The sequence below is a fragment of the Numenius arquata genome, chromosome 5 (assembly GCF_964106895.1).
Source record: "Numenius arquata chromosome 5, bNumArq3.hap1.1, whole genome shotgun sequence".
Taxonomy (NCBI): Eukaryota; Metazoa; Chordata; class Aves; order Charadriiformes; family Scolopacidae; genus Numenius; species Numenius arquata.
This window is the reverse complement of record NC_133580.1, coordinates 50,966,386-50,983,223: the sequence shown is the minus strand read 5'-3', so window position 1 is coordinate 50,983,223 and position 16,838 is coordinate 50,966,386.

Sequence of the window (16,838 nt, the reverse complement as noted above, 5' to 3'; positions counted from 1 at the left end):
TGTTAAATCTTAAGTGTGAAGGTGGCAGGTCTGACTCTTGAGCTTCTCCGGGAGCATGGGATGCAGGTAGCACTGGTGGGTGCTTTTGCAACAGATGCCCTTGCTGGGGTGGGGCTTCGAGCGGCTCTTGGGCTGTGGGTTACGGGTGCAGAGTTTACTACAGAGATGGAATTAAAATCTCTGAAGTGCTGGAAAAACTTTGCTGTCTGAGCAGTTCTGTAACCTTTGTGCAGATTTCCTTTGTGCAAATTCCCCCAGTTCGTATTTTCAGTCAGTACGTGAATTTTTGAGTTAAGGGTCTCTTAAGAAAGGTCTAATCCTTTCCCTCAGAGGCTGCCAGGCTCCCCGACCTGCCATGACTATCCACATCTTTGCCAGCATGTGTGGGGCATGTTTAGTGCAGGGTCCAGGGACTCTGTCTCCTCCCAGCGCGGCTTTGGCGTGCCGTGGCTCTGCCCTGTCACCAGCACAGCCTGCTTACACCGATGCTTAGCTGCCCAGCCACAAGCGTGTTTGATGAAAATTAAGTGACAGGCAGCAGAGGTATTTCTAGTCCCTGGTTCTTGCTTTTCCAGACTATCGCTATTATCATTACAATTTTTTTTGAGACATAATGGTTTATAGGTGATCATGCCATGTGTGGTGGGTTGACCCTGGCTGGACGCCAGGTGCCCACCAAAGCTGCTCTCTCACTCCCCTTTCTCAGCAGGACAGGGGGAGAGAAAATATTACGAAAGGCTCACGGGTTGAAATAAGGACAGGGAGATCACTCAGCAATTACCATCATGGGCAAAACAGACTTGACTTGGGGAAAAAAAAAATAGTTTAGTTTATTACCAATCAAATCAGAGTAGGATAATGAGAAATAAAACCAAATCTTAAAGCACCTTCCCCACATCCCTCCGCTCTTCCTGGGCTCAACTTTACTCCCAATTTCTCTGCCTTCTCCCCCCGAGCGGCACAGGGGGATGGGGGTTGCGATCAGTTCATCACACATTGTCTCTGCTGCTCCTCCTCCTCAGGGGGAAGACTCCTCACACTCTTGCCCTGCTCCAGCATGGGTCCCTCCTACAGGAGACAGTTCTCCATGAACTCCAATGTGAGTCCTTCCCACAGGCTGCAGTTCTTCACAAGCTGCTCCAGCGTGGGTCTTTCCACAGGGTGCAGTCCTTCAGGAACAAACTGCTCCAGTGTGAGTCTCCCGTGTGGTCACAAGTCCTGCCATCAAACCTGCTCCAGCATGGGCTCCTCTCCACGGGCCCACAGGTCCTGCCAGGAGCCTGGTCCAGCATGGGGTCACAGCCTCCTGCTCTGGCGTGGGGTCCTCCACGGGCTGCAGGTGGATATCTGCTCCACTGTGGACCTCCATAAGCTGCAGAGGAACAGCCTGTCCACCATGGTCTTCACTACGGGCTGCAGGGGAGTATCTGCTCCAGTGCCTGGAGCACCTCCTCTCCCTCCTTCTTCACTGACCTCGGTGCCTGCAGAGTTGTTTCTCTCACATATTGTCACTCCCCTCTCCCACTGCAACTGCTGTTGGACAGGATTTTTTTCCCCCTCTTAAATACATTATCCCAGAGGCACTACTGCTGTCACTGATGGGCTCAGCCTTGGCCAGACGTGGGTCTGTCTTGGAGCCGGCTGGCATTGGCTCTGTCAGACATGGGGGAAGCTTCTATCAGCTTCTCACAGAAGCCATCCCTGTAGCCCCCACCCCCCGATAGCAAAACCTTGCCATGCAAATCCAATGCACCATGGTAGACCTTCAGATAAGGGCAGGCACTGCAGGTACCCACGACTTCCCTGGACGGGGGCAGTTCAGCTGTGCCCACACCGGTGGGCTGTTCCCAACAGCTCCTGGGATTGAGTTTGTTGAATTTAACACCTTGGCTGGTTTGCACTGTGGCATTTGCTTTGGACTTTCATTTTTCAAGGTGCTCTTCAAAAGAGCCTTAAGAAGCCTTTAGAAACGGGGCTGCCACCCCTATCCCACCCTCCTCCCTTGCAGCACTGAAGAAGAGCAGGGACATAAGTTTAGAAGCTGGCATTGCAAAAAAAAAAATAAATACCAAAAGCAAGGGGAAGGAGGTGTCTTTTTAAAGCTGAAGGCAGGATGGTTGTGGCTATTGAGGGTCCTGTTCCCCGCTACTAACCACAGTGAGACCATGCAGCCCAGCCCCTGCACCCAAACGCTGGCGTCGCCTGGTGGACCGTACGCAGTGGGTAATGCACAACTGATTCACCATTAGCGCTGAATTATGGATTAACCCGGCCCTGGAGAAAACAAATGTTTCAAGAAAGAGCAACAGCAGCACTAAAATTAATGAGCAAGAGAGGTAATGAAACACTGGTCCCATTCAAAAAAAAAAAAAAAAAGCAATATAAATATAATGAGAGTGCTTCAGATTCAATTTAATTAACCTTTGGTTAATAGGTTAAATAATTAAGCTGAATTAATTATACTAAGTAGAAAGAAATTACGTGTTTAGTTAAACTGAATCACCTTGTTCCACCTTATAAAGCAAGTATTACTGTCTGTCAGGTTTTTATTACTGTCACTGTAGGATGAGATTTATGATCTGACATAATTATTATTCTGAGAAATGTGACATAGAAAGAGATGGAAATAATTAAGCAGGCAGCATAGACCAAACTAAATGATTATAGCCAGTGATAGGGAGAAAATAAGCACATTATAACCAGGGAGAAAAATTAGCTGTAATGAATATTAGCAAGCTGTAACAAGAATAAATATCTTTTAAATATAAAGCCAGATCCATCTTGTAACCAGGGAAAACCTTCCCATTACTTTTCTGGATAAAGTTAGTTAAGTCTGGACAAACTTTTAATTCAGGTGGTTTTAACCAAAAATTGTGTAGTGACGTTGGCTTTAGTCCAGCTGCACCCGGAAAGGAGGAGGAAAAGGAAAGAAGTCATCATTTTCAAAGTGATTTTTCAAATTTATCAAGCCTTGTGAATCCTCCAAAACTTCTTTGCAATTTTTTTTTTATTCAGTACATTACCAAAAAGATTATGCATTTCAGTTTGAAGATGAACTTAAAGACCTATAAACTGCCATTTTTTGTACTAGAACTTCTAAAGTTTATTCGTTTCAACTTTAATGAGAGTTGTGTCATCCCTACATCTCATCAGGATCTGAACTGTTAAAAAGCCCCTATATAATCACAGAACTTGACAGATCAGCTATTTAGATGTCTTGAATCACATGTGGGATTTATCTCCTGACAGAGCACTATAAATTACCATGAAATTCCCTAATGAAATTTTTTCTGTAGAAGCGTCTTTGTAACATCATCTCTGGAAGAAAACTGGTATCAGCTATTTATTGTTTTCAGTTCAGTAGACTTTCCTGTTTGTATTTTTACAGCTACTGACACAAACATCTTTTAAACCCCCTTAATTACACTTACAGCCTTGTGAAAATAATGTCAAATCATTGAGGTAAATGTAGTGAGGAAAACAGAGAAGGATCAGTGGCTTGGCTTTGACTATAAGAAATCACAAACTTTTTTTAATGAAAAAAGAGAAGACTTTTTAAAAGAATGTCATAGTGTAAGTAGTTTTCTAACATAGATCATCAATCATCTTGCAAAGTTAAATGCTGATGATGATTTATGTTGTTTCTGGAAGTCAATAGCAGAAAGATGAAATTCAGTGGAAGAAAAAAAGTGACTATTCAGTCAACCATCTCATATCTGTAAACCTCCCTGCAGTTTAATATCCAAGTTAATTTGGGGTGTCGAATTAGGAATATTCTTAATCATGTTCATCTCATGCTGTATTGTTAAAAATATGTGCCATGTATCTGATCAAGCAAAAAAGAAATCACAGAAGGTGCAGAGCCTGCTAACTGGAACGGTCCTTTTATTGTACACCTAATTCCCTTGGGGTGCTCTTCCAATGCAGGGTTAACTTAAAAAAATGCTAACATAAGTACCCTTTCTACTTACAAATGTCTCACAGGTTTGTGTAATCACTTACTGAAGCTATTACTGGAATGTCTTATAGATCAAAATCATTAATTAAACATTAATTCCCTTAAAACATTTTCAAAGCCTTAATTTTAGTAAGTTATTTCCCTGCCATAGTGCACTGTCTTCTTGTAATCAGTATTTAATAACCTGTACAGTTTAATCCCAACGTAATGGATCTGGCAATGACAAATTACACTGAAAAACTTGGCTGTAAATCTAGATGGTACACTGTGATGCTTTTCTTACTACAGTCTTGCCTTCCTTAAATACTTACATGAGTTGTTTTTTGAAGAGGAGTTTTTCATTCCCTCCTTTACTTTTATATATAGCTTAGTGAGGGCTGGACCAGATCAGTGAGGAGCCAAATCCAACAGCTCACAACTAATGTACCAAAATCTTGTATAATTGAAGAGCAAACTGCTATTTATTGTTTCTTTCTACTGAGATGGTCAACTGCGGGGTCACCACTTCATGGGACAGGTTGGGTTGATGTGCTGGTACCTCTGATGCCCACATCGGAGCTTCATTTCCAGTTCCTCGGGTGCTCTGCCTGACCAACACCATTGCCTCAGCAGCAGCTAGACTGGCCAAGGAACGTCCCCTTTTTATCACTTTTAAACAAAGTCAGCAAGAAACCTTTAGCAGATTATAGAAGATTCATTAGAAAAATCTCTGCTCACAGGATTGTCCAACTGGAGGTGCCAGCAATGTTCTGCCATGTGTTAGTCAAATTCATCAAAACCTTATTCACATGTTTGGTATTTTTTGATCTATCTTGCCTGGGAAATTTCTTTCCTTTACTGCATTAAATTAGTTTTGTGTCTTGTAAAAAAGATGGAACAGATATGATGTTTCTTTTCTGGAAGTCAGATGGACATGTTTTTAAGCTCCCAGGCAGGCAGCATTTCACATGGGGGATCATGTGCCATTTCTATATGCATTTTGTGTTTTAACACAACTCTTATACTTGGCTTCATAAAAGTGGTGCAGTCACTAAGTGCTTAATGTGAGCTCTTGTAGCTTATTTCAGTCATCCAGACTGGGAATATTTTGGTTATAAAGGAACAAATAAGCTTAATTCAATCAATTACCACTTAGAAAACTTGAACATTTCTGGATTAAATAATACTCTAAACTTCAAACTGAATATTCAGTAAATGAGAGGGAAAAGAAACCTGATACGTTTCTAGTCTTCATTTAACTAATTTAACAGAAATACATTACAACCAGCGTGAGAGAGAGTCCACGTTACGCAGTTATTCTGCAGTGGATGGCTGCCTTTCCCAAGAAACATTCAGTGGAGATATTCATGCCCTAAGGCCTGTATTTACTGCTTGAGGAGTAAGTTAGATATTTTAGGGATGTCATTATTTACAGGATCAATATTGCTATTTAGCCAGACGGCTGGCCAAGCACGGCCAAATATTGTCTGCTATAATACATTTATCCGTCTATCAATCTATCTCTGCACCCATTTTGCTGATCAAACAGACAGCTGTAGCAGGACTAGCAGCAACTTATTCCTAGTTTTACTGCATCAGTAATAGGATTTGTCTCGCATAACTTCCCACTCGAAAGCTATGTGAGCAGTTAGCTTGAGCAAACACGGAGCCCTTCGGAAAGAGCCAAATGGATTCAATTCATCTATTTTAGGCAGGACCTATAACCTCCTGGGAGCACCTACCCCAGACAAATGCAATCCACATCCCCTCCTGCCTCCCAGTCTCTCAACATCAGACAACCACAATAACACTTTAGCGAAGTGTTGCATTACTTAAAGAAGAAAATGTAATTTTAGTAGAGAAGTGTCAAAGTGAAAAGGATGGGCACAAATTTTTCCTGAATGCAGAATAATCAATGGAGGATGCAGAGAGGTTTTTTTCAGTTCTCCTCCAGAAAATATACAGAGCACTTCATGTCAGTCCAGGCTGTTGCTTACTTGCTAGGAAAGTGTGACCTAGTAAAAGGCTTCTACTGATCAGAGGGCGATGACCCACAGTTCCTCACTTCCACACAAAGCAGGAACAACTCCAGTGAGACAGGTGAAGCTAATGAAGAAATCAGTGTTAGCTGCAGATGGATCCAAACATGGAGAAGGAAGATGTTTTGAAATTTTGAATGAGATGTGGTTTTAAAAATCTAGGTGATTCACAGAAAAAGCCCTGATGTGACACATTTAGAGGGCTTGCTCTACAGCGAGGTATGCTCAAGGGGAGCAGGTGGAGTTTTGTGAGCTGAAAGGTCCCACAAAACCTTGGTGGGAGCAGAGCCTGCTTTCTGGGAACCAGCCAGGGCACAGCAGAAACATCACAGTTGATTTTTGCAGAGTAAGATGGAGAGCAACACACTCAAATTTATGTTGTTTACGTCCCTATCAAAGGGATGGTGAAGTGTGGCTGTGCTGGGGAGAGGCTGTTTGCCAGGCAGCTGGTCACTCCCTGCATCCAGCACTTGCCACCGTATCAGTTCTGCCATTGCCTTCACCACCTGTGAAGATCTGATTTAATGGACTCAGATGCCAGCAGCCAGGTTGCTAAAGAGCATTGCTGGGTTGTGACCAAACCTGACCAGCCATGGGGTTGCTTTTTTGTGATACAATTCCAAGAAGACATAAGAGACAAGAGCTCTCAATTTTCACCTGGCAATACTAGTTGTCACCCCTGTTGGTAAACAGATGGTTTGAAACCATCCTGGTTTCCTAGAAATGGGCAAGGACTCTCCAAACAAATATATGCAATGCTTAGGAAGGTCAGTACACACAGTGGAGGTAAAGTACACAATGCACCTTGGGTGCCTTGAAGATGGTCACTTAGGGCATCTCTGATACATCTCCATCCCTCTGTGTAAGAAAGGGGGCTGTTTTTTATACATCCCACCTGGGGTAAATTATGGGCTGAGTTTCTTTTCCCTCTGGACATGAAGGGCATTTGGCACCAGGCTTCAGTAAGCTGTGATTTGGTATTACCTCAAAGAAAGTGTCACTGAGCCTAACAAAAATGCTCATTTAGCAAAGCATGTAAGCATGAGTAGATCTATTGGCCTCAGTTGGTTTCAGTCTGCATCCGAAGTCACAGACAAAAAAAAAGCATTGCCTTAAAGTGCAGAAGAGGAGTTTGACTAAAGCCACTGTAATAAATAATCTCATGACAGACAAGTCATGCAAATTGGGTGAATGTAGATAAACAGGGTGGGAACCATCTGGCCAAGCTTCAAGATGGGTGAGGCATTTCAGACACCTCCATGCTACTCTGGGTTCAGGTTACAGTCCATCAGCGGGGAGCTGTAGCCACCTCCTCCCTCATGATCCATCTCCTAACCCGTGGTCCACCTCTTCCTCTGCAGTCCATCCCAACGTGGAGAAAGCAGAGCCAGCATGGCAGAAGGGCAGTGTGGATGAGAAGGGGACACCAGGCTGATCTCAGAGGCAAAGGCAAGTGCACAAGAGATGGACATGGGGAACTAGAGACAGGGGGAATATTAAGGGCATTGCACTCTCAGATGATGGATCCAAGGTCTCCTCAGTGGCTACATGTGCCTTTTCACATGTTATAACTTACTTGTCATACTCATTAAGTCTTCTAAGATGATGACTATCCGAGATTCAGACTACAACCCTAGCTGTCCTTTATACAGTACTTCCCTGATTTGTTTGGGCATAAGGATGATGCAAGTAACTGAGAAATTGGTCATTTCAAAACTTATCTCCTGAATGCCTTTGTGTGTACCACCGCAGAAGGTATGATTTTCTTATTACTGCACAAGTATATTCCATCAAAATCATATTTTGTCACCTGCAGATGTATGATGAGCAGTATTTTTCTGTGGCCTTCTTCAGGACTTGGGCTTGTCTAGTTCCAAACCTGTGAATAATCCCAGTGGTTTTCAATATTGCAAATATTTGTGTTTGATGGTAAATGCCCCTGGGTGTTTCAGTGGAGCGTGAGAGCAGACAGCTACTAATCTTCTGGGGTACCCACTCAAGTGGTGTAACCAAGCAGAAACCCCATTGAGCCGAAAAATGCCCCTTGCTCAGGAAAAGCACTCTGCGCCTGCGTGCTTCTGATGCCCCTTGGTGGGACATATCCTAGGGAGGTGAGAGAGTCTCCAGTGGGTTTCCTCTGTTACCCACTGGAGGTCTGATCCATAGCTCATTCAAGGTAAAAGTGCCATTTATTTTTGTAGGCTTTCAAATCTTTTTCCTGTTAAATGCACTCAGCTTTCAGGAAAGGATGCTCAGGATATGAATGAATTTAGCTGAAGAATTTAAGTGGTGGGACACAAAGTTCCTGGACTATTCCATTTCATGTCCATTTTAGGGACAAAGTTAAATCAGGTTTTTCCTTGGTTTAATCCTTGCCTTGCAGAGTAGGAGCAGCCAGATGAGTCAAGCCTGAAAGAGCATCCTGGTGTGTAAACTAGGCTGGATGCTGATAGAAGGTGTGTGAGAAGTAATGTGGAGAGCTCATAGCAGTTCTATATGGGTGGCAGTGTGGCACTGTGCAGGTGTGAGTTGTGCACATCTGGTTTGCATGAAAATTCATCAGCACCAGGCTGCAAGGCGATAGATGCCTGCAAGTTATCCTGGTGGACACATGGGAGTCTCCTTGCTCTTTGTGGGAACAGCAAGGGGAATTAACACTCCTCAGCCCCAGACTGTCTAAAATGGACTCAATAAAAAGCAGCTGGTTGGTGCTGGAAGCAACATGTGCAGCGGTGCTGGGCAGGGATGCAAGGCTCCAGTCGGCATTTGTTGAGAATGCAGATGTGATGCTGTTGAAACAACAGAAAGTTGAAGCTGTGCAAGGCTGGTATTGCACCAAACATGTCCACTGCTTTGTGTAAAGTGCAGTTTGTTCTGACAATCCCTTTTGTCTCCTTTTTTCCTTTTTACTTTTAAAATTGTTTTTAGTTGTCTTTTTTTTTTTTTTAACCTTCAGGAAATGCTTTAATAGCAATTTCACAGGAATTCAGTTCGGGTTTTGTTTGTGATAAATGTTACCATTGGAGTGAAAAAGGAATCCACAGGAGCAATTACTGGTCATGACAGAGTGAATAAGTGAATTAATTATCTTCAGCTTTGTTATTGTTTTCATGTGCATAATGATGACAGGCTGATGCACTGACTACAGTGTCTTAGAGGAAGAAGAAAAATTCTCTGAAGGCCTGTGGGAGATAATTAGTTTGAATATCCATCTGAAAAAGGTGTATTTTTCTTGTGTGGTAACTTTAGTGCTACGTCTTAAGGATGAACATGTTCCTACAGGTGACACCAGAGACAGAAATCAGAATATCCTGAGAAGTGGGGGAGAAGATTCTTCCCCTGACCTTCACATGCTCCTTCCTTCGCGTTGCAATTATTTGCCTCTCTGACACAAGCTGCTAAAATAGGGTGGAGATACAGCCAAACTCTAGCAGTTTGGCACTATAATTAGCTCCTCTTGACAGAAACTGCTGCAGTTTGGCCTAATTATGTTCGGTTGATGTTTTTGCTATTTCTTAACTATTTCAGTAGGAGGTGGCGGGTGTTCATGAGTTCCACGACCAGCAAGCATCAATAACCACAACACCACAAATGCCATATGTTAACTGTAGAGAAAGATATAGAAAATTTACTTCCAACACCAACATTATCAGAATAAAGGAGTCCTTGTGGTCACTTTTATTTCCTGGCTTGAACCAAGTTTTTTGTGTCCCTCTTCAAACCTCTTCTCCTCCCTGATTTTCTGCTGTAGCTTCAAAGAGCCAGGGAGGGCCTTCAAGTTTGATAGTTTCCTTCAGACTGAATAAATTGCAGTCTTTTTGTGCCTGCCTGGTCCAGCTGGAAGACTTCAGAAGTGTATGAATTCTTTTCCCCAAAAAGGTCTGTCCTAAAGCATCTTTGTCTTCCTGAGGACGAAAACCTGGGTTTGCTTAGTTGCATGGTCCTTGCTTTTGCTCTTCGGCTAAACTTGCAAAGGTCCTTCTCCAAGGAAGGCCAAGGCTTTCAGTACAACAGCTCTGGAAGAAAAGTTAAACAGTGAAGCAGTTGTGACATCTAGTGGCTATTTGTGGCTATTCCAGAACAGAGAAAAAGATACACTACAAATACGACCATATATATATATATATATATATATATATATATATATGACCACCCTGTCACCAAAAGAAGAAGCCTTGATGACCAACCTGCACTCTTCCTTTACGATGGGGCTGCAGAAAAAAAATTTTCATCATCATTTTAGTCATGTGCTGACCCTAGTTCCCATGGAGAAGTAGGCATGGTTAGCCATCTACTGCTTTTCTCTGCTGCAAAGGAGTTTGAAAGGTTTCCCAGAATCCAAGAATAGAGGAAATTGCTTTAAAAGACAGATTTGAATGTCATTAATTCTTTGGGTTTTCACCAGTGCCAATGCAACTTTAGGGATGAATAGAAAAATATATAATAAACAGTGTTAAAAATGTAAGAATAGGTATATTTAGTGAAAGCTCAGTGTGTGCGTGTTTGTGTGTATGATATAATAAATGAAGATGTGACAGCAGCTTTTAAGAATACAGAGGTGGGTGGGATCTCATGGAGACCACAAGGTCTCAAGTGCTGCAACTGGAGTGACTTCACTGCTGGTGCTCTAAATTTAACTGCGAGTATGTGAAATGAGGATTAGCCCCTGTGTATTTAGTTTAGACATTTGTCTACATTTTTTAGATACTTAGTTTGAAGAACTAATCCTGAAGCAAAGAATTTCAGTTGAACATTAACTTGGTCCTGCCCAGCAACGTTACTGAGTCAGCAATATTTCAGCAAAAGAAAAAAAGAAAACTCAAAGGAAAATCTTCACTTTACAAAGAAACTGGGTACTTTTTATGTTGTCAGTTATTTTTGCAAGGACAAAGCTGACACACAAAAAGCCTCCAGTTAGAGCAAAATACTTTTTTCTTTAGGTGCAAGACAAATCCTGCTATGGGATAAATCTACATTTATATTTTATTCTGGGGTTCTTAAGCCTCCAAAAAAATAGTGGACAGAACTTCTATTCCTCATCTATTCCACAATGCCTGAAAACAAAATCAATTTTAGTACAAAAAAAAGCTCAACAGATGGCATCCAATAAAAGATAGTAAAATGGTGTAATTTGTCAGCTCAGCATTTCTTAAGGCTTCAATTTATATTTGGAATTAAATAAAACTTGCAACTGAGCTTTGCTTTGTGCTTTCAAATGTGTGTCCCCAAGGAAGGTAGGTAGGGAATATCCCCATGAAACTGCTAGAGGGAGAGGTTCATCAGCTGGGGATAATAAAAGAAGCTACCAGTTCCTGTTCCAGGACCACACAGCCCAGCCAAGTGGTCATGCTGCAGTTGTCCTAGCGATTTTCCCATGAAATACCAGATGATGAAAATGATAGGGGAACAAGAGAAGATGGAAGTAGCTGGATTTCCTGCTTTACATGATGAAGAAGCTTGTTCCACATGTCTTGCGACCTCTGGGGACACAGGACCAGACCTGTCCTGTTATAGGCTGTGCTACATTTAACTAGGTTGAAACCTTCTTCTTTGATGTGGCTTTTGGGTGCGCAGAGGGAGGTGGTTCCCACTCCTTCTCACTCTCTCGTTTTCTGGTGCTGATTTTCAGAAGTTTGGCTTTCTAAAATCTCACAGGGATAAAAAACCCAAATTGCTCCTAATTACGCAGAGACAGAGAAACCAAAGTGTTTCAGGGCTGCTGAGGTCAAAGGGGAGGTGCTGATTTCAACCTCTGCAGCTCTGGCCCTTAGACACCAGGGTTGCATCAGCTTTCAGCTTAGCTCATGCTGAGCTGCACCCCATGATCCTGAAGCCTTAAATGCCAGCTTGGCCTTCAGCGAAGGAGAGTTATCCTGCTCCAACACCAGGACAACCCCATGCAGGATCTCTAAGAGCAGAATTTGCCCTGAACTGCTCTTTTCCTTTTGTGAACCCCTCCCATCTTCAGATCTGCTCCATTCCTCGTGACCAGCAGGGCAGCCTGATCATCTGGAAGAGCAGGTCTCCAAGATGTGAACATTTCCCAGCACCATGGGGAAGCCCTGGGTCTGACACCTGTGTTTTTAATACACTGGATCGTTGTGCTCGGCTGCCCTGTCTCCAGGAGGGCGCAAGGCAGTGGATGTGTACTGCTGCTCCGGCTGCAGCCCAGTGAACTGCTACAAAAGCCCATCAAATGTCAAGCTTTTCTTTAAGACCTGAAATTGTGGAAGCATTTCTGGCAAAATTTACTGAGTAAAATGAATACGCTCCAATAAGCCTCTGATACCTGACAGCACTGGACTTGCTTCAGATCACACAGCAAAGGGGGAAAAGAACTATTTAGATGATGACCTCAGGTCTTCAACAGCATCTTCCTTCTTGGTGAAATCCAAGCCATGATGGACCTGAAAGGGTCAGTCTGGGGCTGGCGGGCTTTGGTGGTGTCCATCCTTGGGGACCCCCTAAAGTGCCTCTGATGTTGATGTTGTGATGCTGCTGGTGCCAAATTGAAATTTGACCCCCTGTTTGTGAAGCGCCATAGAAATGTCAGGCTCTTTAGAAATACCAAGCCATGGCACTGCTTAGGGAAAGAAGTGGGTAGTTTTTGTGTGCTTATTTACTTTCATTTGGCACTACTAATACTGAAAAAAACCTAAAAGGACTTTATTAAGAGCAATACCATTTGTTTGCATGATGTTTCAGCAGCAGAGAACAGAATATAAAATTTATTTGCTGAAAGCAGTATGGGGATTGCACAGAAAAGGAGCAAGTGAGGTGACACCACCGACACCCACCATTCCCTCCCTGCCTTAAGCCCTCAACTGGTCTTTATCTGTAGTTACACCAGAAGTCCCAGTAAGCCCATTTCTAACTAATTCCTTAGCAGATTTTCTCAGCCATAGCTCTGTTACTGCAAAACCACAAGCTGCAGGGAAAAAATAAAGAGGGTTAAAGCACAAGTGTGGCTAATCCCTCCAGAGCGAAACCTCACCTCTGATTTTCTCTGTGCTCTTTACAAAGAAAAGGAGAGCAGTGGTCCAGCTCTTCCTGGTGACTCTCCCGGGGCTGAGAAGCTGGGACTATTTTTTGCTTGCAACCCGTAAAATAAAGCATAGAAAACCACAGATGACTCTGTTTTTAGAAGGGTCAGCACCCTTAGTTGATGAAGGCTGGATACAGGCAAAGCCAGGGTTAAGCTTCATGCTTGGGTCCCTGCCTTGAATCAATCCAACGGAGGAAGGACCGATTTATTTGCAGGTTCTTGTGCAGACATCAAGTCCAGTCACAGGATGCTGCTAAAGCTAATGAGACAGAAAGATTTCAGGCTGCAGGGTTGTTTTGTCAAGGGTTAAGAACAGAAGACAGTGACAAAACATCAGCTGGTTGAAGGAGTGTAGGTCTGGAGTCATTGCTGATGTAAGGGCTGAACCAGCTGAAGACCTTGTCCCTGGTTTAGCAATCCCCTAAACACAGGCTCTCCCTTGAAGGGTGGCCTTCCTACTAAACCCTCCCCGCTGCAACCTGTGTTTGTCAAAGGGGTGTCTTTTAGCTCTGGCCAGCACCAGGAGACAAACCTGTTTCTGATTCTGAGTAGGAAGTCTGGGGTATATTTTATGCCATTAAGTATCTGCCCACAAAGTCCATTTTGCGGCTCTACCGACTGTGTTGTTTGTACAGCTGCTAGGGTGATACGACCGTACATTTTTTAACATGTCTGAGTTTACCATATGGATCAGGCGAGTGACTCCTGCCACCATCCCAAGGGATTTCTGCCTGGCGTTAAGTTCACCACAAAGCTTGTGGCATGGAAAAGACAGCCGGGAGGGAAACGATGGAGCAGATCTCTTGTTTGCACCAAAACATCCTTGAAGAGAGCCCCAAACAGACCTTTTATTCTGGCCACATGGAAGGGAAATGCCACTTCTTATTTCCCATTTAATATGTAATCACTGTTTGGAATACTTTGAGGTTTGCTGTCTTTATGCCACGGTCAGAGTGCATGTCCTGTTACAGAGAGGTCTGCAGGAGCATCATGTTCCCAACCAGCACCTTCTTCAGCTCAGAGATAAGTGCTGGCAGTCCAGGCACTTCATATTCCTCGGAAGATGTGCTGTAGTGAATGCTGAAGACATTGGGGTGCAAGAAGCTCGTTTCAGTTTTGAGCTTCCTTTTCAGGAAGTGGCAAGAAGTTGATGGAGTCCCACAAGCACCCACACAAATCAATGTTACAGGAAAAGACGGCAGGAGGAACTACTGGACCAGAGCAAAGAAGGCATCCTGCTTTCTACCACTCTTTTATGATAACATTTAACAGAGATATGAATGTATTTTAATGGGCCAGGTACAGAAACAGCATCTACTGAAGCTGTCAGTCAAATTCAAGGCTCAAACCCCTAAGAGACTGGTGGCAGCATTTAACCTCTGGCTGTGCAAATACAATCGTGAACAGCCAACACCCTGTGATACATGCTGGCAGAGGGACTCCCCTGGCCATCATTTTACATTGTCGCTCTCTGGCAAAGCAGTAACAGGGCTCCAAGTCATTTGTCATGGCTTGGGGGTCGAAAAAAGTGTTAAAGGCTTTTTTTCAAGCAAAGCAACCATACCTTCAGTTTCGTGCTGTACCAGACAGCTCCATGTGGGCTGCAGGTACCATTGTATCACAAGCTTGGAACTGAACCTGGCCCCAACCACCGCATTAGCCTGGCTGTCTCCATCTCTCTTACTTAGCAACACATTTCACTGGGTTCAAAACACTTTTGGGTGGGAGTCAGGTCCAGCTTCCAACACCTCCTGCAGACATACCCACCATGGGCTGTCCCCATGGGCGTGGGTTTCTAAGCTCTTATTGTAACCAATGGGGACATCTAGCATCATTGTACCAAGAGAGAAATTCAGCCCTCTCCTTGCAGCAGACGCCTGTGGACACCACGTGGACTGCTTCCTCATCTTCGCTGACTGAACTGAGTCGGTTTCCATTGGCACAATGGGAGCAGGGATAGCACATATACACCACCACGAGACGCCTTCAGGTGGCTGAATCTGGACCTGAATTTCAGCTGTAGCTGCATACTGTCCCAACAGCAAAGACTCATATTAGGTGTCTAAATATAGGTGCCTAGGGGTGTGTGGGGTGCCCTAGGGTATCTGAGACCTCTGCGGAGGACTGGCTAATAGGATACAGGACTTATGGAAACCCAAGCTTTCCTGGAGAAGGAAGCAGGACAAAGTGCTGCCAGGCGGCTCAAGCTGCACTAGGTGCCAGTCCACAAGCAAGTGAATTGAACTGCAGTTCAAACATGTCTCCTGTGGTATCTGCAGCAAGACCAAGGTCAGTATGAAACCCAAAAGACATGGATTCATACCTGGAAATGTGCATGTGGAAAAGAGGACGCTGTGTGAGTTCAGGGACGCTGTGTGAGTTCAGGGGTGAGTTCCTCATGTGGATGAAGAAGACTGAGACTGGCAGGCACTTGCTGTATCCATCAAGGCCTCAGGGAGAAGAGAGACACAGGGGGGCGGTTCATGCAGGTGACAACTACATCTTGGTGTTTCTAAGTGCCAGTGCCTGGAGCACAGTCAGTTTTTATTCTGCGGTATAATATCAGACCTGGGCTCTGGGACGTAAACAGGACAACCTGAAAAACCTGGATGTCTAAAGTGTTTTGGCTGCTCTTAGTGGTAGTAGATCCAGACAGTTAAGGGGTTGGTAATTTATTTGCATTGCACATTTTTGGCTGATGATGCAAGTAAACAAAGCATTAACAACGACTTCTCTTATGGAGAAGAAACCAAGGCTGGGAGAGATTGAGTGATTTCAGTGATAACCCAGAGAAAGCGTGGAGCTGGCCAAGCACCACACTCAGGTCCCTCAACTGCCCTGTCAGTATCTAAAAGAAGGAAATAAGAGTTTTAAGGAAGTACCAAAGAAGTTGCATTTTGTGCATGCAGTGAATCTCTGTTTCATCTAAAGATCCAGGAAAGGGAAAAATGTTAGCAAAGTGTTTTTGTCTTCTGCTGTGGCTGGAGCTCCCAGGTAGGTAAACATTAACATCATGTTCCTTTGGGCTTTTTACTAGCTGAAGGTCAAGTCCTCTGCACAGGGATACTACGCAGAAAATCCTGTGTTTAATATCAGGAAGATCTGCTTTCAAACAGGATTAAAGCCCAATTGTGGGTAAGTAAGCAAGAAAAATGTTTTCACTAGAATTCAGTTTGTCCCTGGGTGTTTGATTTTCATAAGGTTCAGTTCCAGGACCTGTGTTGCTCTTAAAATGAAGGCACTTACTTAAAAATACATTACAGAGAGACTCCACCCCTTATCTGACCTTTGGGCTTTCTGCAACGGTTGAGAAGTATTGTTCTTAGATTAAATCCCCAAATCTTTCTTAATCCTTTGGCCACCCCATTAGAACTGGCTCTGTCTTGAACTTTGTAAGGCAGACCTTGTCATGACTACCTGACCATTGCTAATTGCTGTATTGTTTCTCCCTGGGCTTAATGGTTTCTTTCTAGGCAGTCGATTAAATCAGCTAAATTAATGTAGGTGGACAGCATGTGCTCTGGCAGGACCAAGCCACTGCATTAAAACAAATGAAAATAGTTTTATTTCTGCTCAATTCCATGTATGTCTGGCCAATTTTATATTGTACAGACAGTTTCTGCACCCTGAAACTTTTGCTGTTAGGGTGTCAATGACGTGTATCAACATAGGATTCAAAAGACTATATGCATTCAGGTTCTGAATGCAAATGGCTGAAGACATGTTTCTGCTGCTGAGATTTGAATAAAAAAAGCCCAACACCTAACAAGAAAACCCCTCATCTTTCACAATCCTACAAAAAACACTAAAAAATTGC